This window comes from Rhinoraja longicauda, chromosome 2, assembly GCF_053455715.1.
Source record: "Rhinoraja longicauda isolate Sanriku21f chromosome 2, sRhiLon1.1, whole genome shotgun sequence".
Lineage (NCBI taxonomy): Eukaryota > Metazoa > Chordata > Chondrichthyes > Rajiformes > Arhynchobatidae > Rhinoraja > Rhinoraja longicauda.
In genome coordinates, this window is record NC_135954.1 from 103,361,588 (window position 1) to 103,370,383 (window position 8,796).

Sequence of the window (8,796 nt, forward strand, 5' to 3'; positions counted from 1 at the left end):
CCTTACGGGGTCTGCCTAGTTTCTATCGGGACGTGCTTAGAGTGAGGAATTTGGTTGTTTTCAGCCGACGTGTTGCTCCACAAAGGGAGGGGGACGTCGTGGCTGCGGGAGCAGCTGGTCCTCACCCTGTCATGGCGGGTGTCGAGGAGAGGCGTGTGCCTAGAGTGGTTCTGACTGAGCTTACCCCCGCTCCGTCAGATTTACTCATCGGGCCTAGGCTCCGGGATCTCTCCCGGGCGCCGGCTCCGCACAACCTGAGCCGCCTTTCCGAGATGCCCAGCGTGCTGTTTCGTGATGCGAAGAGACGCACACTGTACAGAATGCTCCTGCACATTCTACACCTCCTTGTTTTCGTACACCGCCCTGATACATCTTGGCGGTCTGTGTTACCACCTGAAGACGGGGACGGTCCTCAGTGGGGGGCTCTCTATAAGGGAGTTGTTCCCCTTTACATCGGGGACCTGGGGTGGAGAGTGCTGCACAGAGCGGTGGTGTGTAATAAACTGTTGAGCCGGTTCACGGGCTCGCCGACCGCCTGTATTTTCTGCGGTGACGAAGAGACCGTGTTCCATGTCTATATGGAATGTGAGAGGTTACTGCCCCTGTACCAATATCTGAAGGGGTTGTTCCTCAAGTTCTGGTTACACTTTAGTCCTACGATTCTAGTGTTTGGACACAAGGCAGGGGGTGGGGAGGGTCTTTCGGGGGGGTGGGACCTCCCTGTCGGTTTGCTCTTGGGCCTGGCCAAGTTGGCCATTCGCGGGTCCAGGCAGCGGGCGGTCGATGGTCTTGCCAGAGTCGGCTGCCTTCCCCTTTTCCGGGCCTACGTCCGTGCGCGCGTGACCCTAGAGAGGGAACACGCGGAGACCACGGGGACTATGGAGGCCTTCCGTGGGCGCTGGTCACCGCGGGGGGTTGAGAGCATTGTAAATAATGAAGGCAACATTGTATTATAATGATTATTTGATGACTTGTAACCCCTGAATGTGGTTTTGATGTGATGTATCATGTGAATGTGCTGAATAAAGTCTTTGAAAATGAAAAAAAAAAAAAAAAAAAAGAGAGAGAGAGAGAGAGAGAGAGAGAGAGAGAGAGAGAGAGAGAGAGAGAGAGCACTCAGAGTGGAGGGAGAGAGAGAGAGAGAGAGAGAGGAGTGAACACAGAGTGGAGGGAGAGAGAGAGAGAGAGAGAGTGAACACAGAATGAACGGACAGAGAGAGAGAACACTCAGGTGAGGGACGGAGAGGAGGTTGCACTCACTAATGTTCTGCCAACACAAGATTTTATATTCAGGAGGATGTCAACGCTGTTTAAAATGATGCTGTTAAAAAATAAATTAAAAATTTTTTTTAAAGAGAGAGAGAGAGAGAGAGAGAGAGAGAGAGAGAGAGAGAGAGAGAGAGAGAGAGAGAGAGAGAGAGAGAGAGAGAGAGAGAGAGAGAGAGAGAACCAATTAACCTACAAACCTGTACGTCTTTGGAGTGTGGGAGGAAAGCAAAGATCTCAGAGAAAACCCACGCAGTCACGGGGAGAACGTACAAACTCCATGCAGGCAGCACCCGTAGTCGGGATCGAACCCGGGTCTCCGGCGCTGCAAACGCTGTAAGGCAGCAACTCTACCACTGCGCCACCGTTACCGCTATGCTGTCTGTACAGAGTTTGTATGTTCTCCCCGTGACCTGCGTGGGTTTTTTTCCGGCTGCTTCAGTTTCCTTCCACACTCCAAAGATGTACAGGTGTGTAGGTTAATTGGCTTTGGTAAAGGTTGTAAACTGCCCCAAGCGTGTAGGACGGTGGTAAGTATACGGGATCGCTGGTCGGCGCGGTCTCGCTGGGTATGGCTTGATGACTCTATATGCATAGATATATAGATTTTGAAGAAGGGTCTCGACCCGAAACGTCACCCATTCCTTCTCTCCCGAGATGCTGACTGACCTGCTGAGTTACTCCAGCATTTTGTGAATAAATTGATTTGTACCAGCATCTGCAGTTATTTTCTTATAGATTTTGAAATATGGAGTTGACAAAATCATGGGAGGAATGTGTAATCGGCCCCCACAGGGGACTGTGGTAAAAGCAGGTAAACATCATTTTTATCTTTATCCTCCTTGACAGCAAAGCACCACTGCAAGTCATAAAGTCATAGAGCACAGCGTGCTATAAATTCTTTCATTTATATTTCTGCGGCAGTCAGAAAGTATGTTATGTTGAAACCAACCCAAGTGACAAAGGAAAGAGATGTAACTCTTGTAATGCACATCATTCTTGAAGCAAGTTAAGAATAAGGGGGGGGGGGGGGGGGGGAGGCATTTAGGACTGGTATGAGGAAAAATTTGTTCACCCAGAGAGTTGTGAATCTGTGGAATTCTCTGCCACAGAAGGCAGTGGAGGCCAATTCACTGGATGTATTCAAGAGAGAGTTAGATTTAGATTTTTAGATTTTAGATTTAGAGATACAGCGCAGAAACAGGCTCTTCGGCCCACCGGGTCCGCGCCGCCCAGCGATCCCCGCACACTAATACTATCTTACACCCACTAGGGACAATTTTTACATTTGCCCAGCCAATTAACCTACATACCTGTACGTCTTTGGAGTGTGGGAGGAAACCGAAGATCTCGGAGAAAACCCACGCAGGTCACGGGGAGAACGTACAAACTCCGTACAGACGGCGCCCGTAGTCAGGATCGAACCCGAGTCTCCGGCGCTGCATTCGCTGTAAGGTAGCAACTCTACCGCTGCGCCACCGTGCCGCCGTAGATATTGCTCTTCGGGCTAACAGAATCAAAGGATATGGGGAGAAAGCAGGAACGGGGTACTGATTTTGGATGATCAGCCATGATCATATTGAATGGCGGTGCTGGATCGAAGGGTGTGAATGGCCTACTCCTGCACCCATTGTCCATGTTTCTATGTTTCTAAGACGGTTGGAAGATAAATTCTCACCACACCTCTTGTTCAACTCGTTTGGTGACTGTGCTGTTTTGTGTCACCGTGTCAGTTTTGACTCTAGTGCCGAGTTCTGAGAGCCAACAAGTAATTTAATTTTCACGATCTGGCACGCTTTGAATCAAACTAATCAGCCGTCAGTTAGCGCTGCTTGCAGCTGCCTGACGATAACGAAAATGAATAGCAGTAAAACCCGTTTCTGATCCAAGTGAAGTTTTTTTTCTTCTGATTTCAAGCTGGAAATGGGTACAGAGAAGATTTACGACCATGTTGCCAGGACCCTAGGGCCTGGGCCATAGGGAGAGGTTGAGTAGGCTGAGACTCTATTCCTTGGAGCACAGGAGGATGAGGGGTGATCTTATGGAGTTGTATAAAATCATGAAAGGAATAGATCGGGTAGAGGCACAGAATCTTGACCAGAGTAGGTGAATCGAGGACCAGAGGACATACTGTAGGTTTTAAGGTGAAGGGGAAAAGATTTTATAGGAATCTGAGGGGTAACTTTTTCACACACATAGGGTGGTGGATGTATGGAACACGCTGACAGAGGAGGTAGTTGAGGCAGGAACTATCCCAAAATTTAAGAAACAGTCAGGTACATGGATAGGACAGGTACATGGATGGTACATGCACCATAGAGAGCATCCTAACGCATGGTATCCCTGTGTGGTACCTCAGCTGCACGGAGGCAGAGAGGAAAGCTCTTCAGCGGGTAGTCCATAGAGCTCAGAGGACCATCGGAACACAGCTACCAGACTTGGAGGGCATCTACAACACACGATGCCTCAGAAAAGCCACCAGCATCCACAAAGACTCTTCACACCCCTGCAACAGTCTGTTCGAACTCCTTCCATCGGGCAGACGATACAAGGCCTTCTACGCCCACACCTCCAGACTCAGGAACAGCTTCATCCCCAGGGCCATAGCTGCTATGAACCGGTCCTGCTGAGCCGGATGGTCACATCGCACAGTGAACCGGCACAGATCTACTTGCACTTTATTCTGTCTTAAAACTGTTACAATTTGTTTCGTTGGGTTGCTGTTGTTTAAACTAACTAAATTATTGCATTGTATGGGAGGCGCATTCCCAATCTCATTGTACCCCTGTACAATGACAATAAAGATATATTGTATTGTATTGTATTGTAGGAACAGTTTGGAGGGATATGGGCTATACGCGGGCAGGTGGGATTAGTGTAGCTGGGACATGTTGGCCAGTGTGGGCAAGTTGGGCCGAAGGGCCTGTTTCTACACTGTATCACTCTGTGACTCTATGACTGTGACTCTATCCAGATCAAGCACGGTACGGCATGGTAGCGCAGCGGTAGAGTTGCTGCTTTACAGCGAATGCAGTGCCTGAGACTCAGGTTCGATCCTGACTACGGGTGCTGCACTGTAAGGAGTTTGTACGTTCTCCCCGTGACCTGCATGGGTTTTCTCCGAGATCTTCGGTTTCCTCCCACACTGCAAAGACGTACAGGTTTGTAGGTTAATTGGCTGGGTAAATGTAAAAATTGTCCCTAGTGGGTGTAGGATAGTGTTAATGTACGGGGATCGCTGGGCGGCACGGACTTGGTGGGCCGAAAAGGCCTGTTTCCGGCAGTATATATATGATATGATATGATAAGCACCTGTGCATCGCACTGCACCTATTGCATCTGACTGCACCTCTTCCTAGCACAGCAAGAGCTTTCTGCAACATCAGCATGGGTGCTGAGGTGATTCTATAATGCGACGTCCTAAATAACACTAGCGTTGTAGCCACTCAAAGCAAGTTAAATGTGCCACTCAACAAGTTAGCGAAAGGATTGAGAGGTTATTTGTACGAGGGGATTTTGGAATAAAACATAAACCAGCCCAACGTTAATCGTTTGTGTTTAATGCTTGGTTGAGGAGGCCGAAGTGAGCTGTTCACGTTTGCCTGTGATTATAAAGAGAAAACCCACCGGCTTTTTTCACACCAAGACGTGGATCGCAGGGCAAAGTCGGTTGGGCGTTACTCTGTTCACAGGCACATCCATCATCAGTGGAATCAGTTTGATTGTCAGGTTCGCTGCCACTTGTCGTGTCTGGACAAGATTTTGTGTTGCAACAAAGTAAGTAATAACTGGGCCCATCTGCTGCTCTGGATTCTGTTTACTGATTCAGACAGCTTATTTAGCGTGCCTTTAGCACTCCATGAACATATTGCAGATGTTCTTACTTTATAGATGTTTTTTAATTATGTGTCCGCACCCTACTAAGAATGTCGATTGGCACAAGTCCAATTACGCCCTCATGCAATCGTTGTCAATTTGGGCATCCCCACTATTGCCTTCTCCTTTACAATCTAATCCCATCACCAATCACGTCCCTTCCCATCCACACCATTTTCCTCTTTCTGTAAGGACCACTTCCTCTGCGACTCTTTGGTCCGTTCATCCATCCCCAGCCGTACCATCTCCTCCCCAGGTACATGCCCTTGCAATGGCAAGACGTAGAACACCTGCCCCTGCACCTCCGCTCTCACACATCTATCCAGGGATCCCTGCAGCCCTTGCAGTTGAGACAGAGATTCACATGCACTGCACCTGAGATAGAAAGAAAATGCTGGAGGAACTCAGCGGGACAGACGGCATCACTGGACAGCTGACGCTTCGGGTCGGGACCGTTCTCCAGGCTCGGGAAGGTGGTGAGGGTCGGGGAGGCGGTGGATGTTGGTGCTGCCCCTCGTGGCGGCGATGGCGTCCCGGGTCTCAGGCAGGCGGTGCGGTCCGGCGGTGGAGCCCCGGGCCTGCTGGTGGTCGAGTCGAGGAGTGTCGATGGAGGGGCCGGTCTGGAGGCGGGTGGTCCTTGGTAGAGTCTAGCCAGACGAAGAAGCGTTTGTTGAGGCTGAGGCTCTGGTGTAGAATGGATTCAAGTTGGGCTCCACTGCAGGTGTGGGTGAGTGGGGCGCGGAGCTGCGGGAAAGTCGGAGTGAGGGTCAGCCGGCTCCGGCGCACGGCGGCCAGTGTGGAACGCAGGGCACGGAAGGCCGATCGACTGTCGGTACCTGTAATCCTGGTCGGATCACAAGCACCTACTCACCTGCTTCATTTGATGCCCCCGGTGTGGCCTCTCCTACATCGACGAGATACATCGAGGAAGGATATTCTTGCTATGGAAGGCGTGCAGCGTAGGTTCACTAGGTTGATTCCCGGAATGGCGGGACTGTCGTATGTTGAAAGGCTGGAGCAATTAGGCTTGTATACACTGGAATTTAGAAGGATGAGGGGGGATCTTATTGAAACATATAAGATAATTAGGGGATTGGACACATTAGAGGCAGGAAACATGTTCCCAATGTTGGGGGAGTCCAGAACAAGGGGCCACAGTTTAAGAATAAGGGGTAGGCCATTTAGAACGGAGATGAGGAAGAACTTTTTCAGTCAGAGAGTGGTGAAGGTGTGGAATTCTCTGCCTCAGAAGGCAGTGGAGGCCAGTTCGTTGGATGATTTCAAGAGAGAGCTGGATAGAGCTCTTAAGGATAGCGGAGTGAGGGGGTATGGGGAGAAGGCAGGAACGGGGTACTGATTGAGAGTGATCAGCCATGATCGCATTGAATGGCGGTGCTGGCTCGAAGGGCTGAATGGCCTACTCCTGCACCTATTGTCTATTGTCTATTGTCTACACGACTGCTTTGCTGAAGACTTGCGCTCGGTCTGCCTAGGCCTGCTGGGTCTCCAAGTTACTAACCATTTTAATTCTCCTTCCCATTCCCATGCCGACCTTTTCGTTGGGGGTCTCCTCCATTGCCAGAGTGAGGCCAGACGCAAAATGGAGAAACAGCACCTCGTGTTCTGCTTGGGTAGCTCATAACCCAATGGTATGAACATTGGTTTCTCCAATGTTGTGCAACAACCCACCCACAGACAACTCTCCCATATGCTCCACCCAGACGCACACCCCTTTCCCCCACTATAATAATAATAATAATAAACATTTATTTTTTATAGCGCTTTTCCAAATGCTCAAAGACGCTTTACAAAAACAGTCAAGACATAAAAACAAACAGACGAACTATCCTGACGGAGAAGCGGCGAACAAATAGCGCCAGCGTCCTCTCACGCCAGGGTCCGGCAGTAGACAGTAAAGAACACAAGACACACAATTACAATTTTTAACACAAACAGCCATCACAGTGATTGCTCCAGGCACACCCTCACTGTGATGGAAGGCAAAGAAAAGTCTTATCTCCTCCTCATTCTTCTCCCGTGGTGCCACGAGGCGATCGAGGCTACTATCCGGCCCACCTTTCCCCTTTCCCCCTCCCGTTCCACCAATATCCCTTCTTCTGGCTTCGCAATGCATTCTTTCTTTTTCCTTATCTATATACTAAAACTCTCGTTTGTTTGTTTGTTTGTTCCTGAACTACAGCCAAAACGGTACAAGACAGCACGACAATTTTAGACCCACCTTACTCACCGTCGTCCCTTTGGTGCTAATGGAAGAAGTTTCATTGAAATCGGTGTTATATTTTTTAAGTTATTCACATTTTAAAGTTTAAATCTATCTCCTAGGGAGGGAAGGGGAGGGAGGGAGGAGAAGGGGGGTTGAGGGGATGGAGTGCGGGGAGGGGGAGGGGATGGGGAGGGGAGGGGGGGAGGAGAGGATGCTGCACCAATGCAGGAGAGGTTTGGGCCCAACGGGTCCACTTGGTCTAGTATTACATAATTTTATCTTCTTTTCATTTTTGGCATTTGTCCGCCCATCTGTCGATAAAAGTAACAGCCTCTCCATGTACATCAAGCCCTTTTGAACCTCATAACATCCTTGGTGATATCTTTTGTTTAGTTTAGTTTAGGGACACGAAGAGGAAACTGGCCCCTTGGCCCATCGAGCCCGCACCGACCAGCAATCCCCAAATACTAACATTATCCTACACACACAAGGGACAATTTACACTTACACAAAGCCAATTAACCTACAAACCTGTCCGTCTTTGGAGTGTGGGAGGAAACGGAAGATCTCGGATAAAACCCACGCAGGGGGAGAACGTACACACTACATACAGACGTTTCGGGTCGAGACACTTCTTCAGTCTGAAGCGGTCGAGTTGCGGTGGAGTCTGAAGAAGGGTCTCGACCCGAAACGTCACCCATTCCTTCTCTCCACCGAGGCTGCCTGTCCCGCTGAGTTACTCCAGCATTGTGTGTCTATCTTCGAACACTAATACAGTATACAACGTCACCAGTTTGGCACCATTTCCAAGTACGAGTTGGTGTGTGCAGGGTTCTTGATCTGACCGTGAAGGCGCGTTGCCCTGGCAGCATTGCAGGGTCGGCCTGGCTAAGCGTAGCAGCAGGGAAATCCCTCTCATCCTCTGTAGTGAACTCAAGCAGATTTGAAACTTTTATTGCAGGTCACAATGATGTCCCACACTGTTAATCCTCTTCGCAAATGTAAGAGGTGAGGTTGAGGCAGTCTTCTCAGCCAAGTTTTAGAACTTCAGCAGAAACATCATCTGCCCCACATGCCTTGGTGGTATGGGGGTAGCAGTGACACTGCATCGAATAATAACCTACATACCTGTATGTCTTTGAAGTGTGGGAGGAAACCGAAGATCTCGGAGAAAACCCACGCAGGTCACGGGGAGAACATATAAACTCCGTCCATTGCTCTTGATTGTTGACGATGTTGAAAAATCCATTGTGATATCTCGCGCCGAGCCAGATGCATTGACCTCAATATTAAATATGGGCCTTTAGCGAAACGATCGCCGAGCCTGCGCTTGGTCTCGCCGATATATATAGAAGTCCACACCTGGAGCAGCGGATACAGTAGATGAGGTTGGAGTCGGTGCAAGTGAACCTCTGCCCATGACTGCAGGG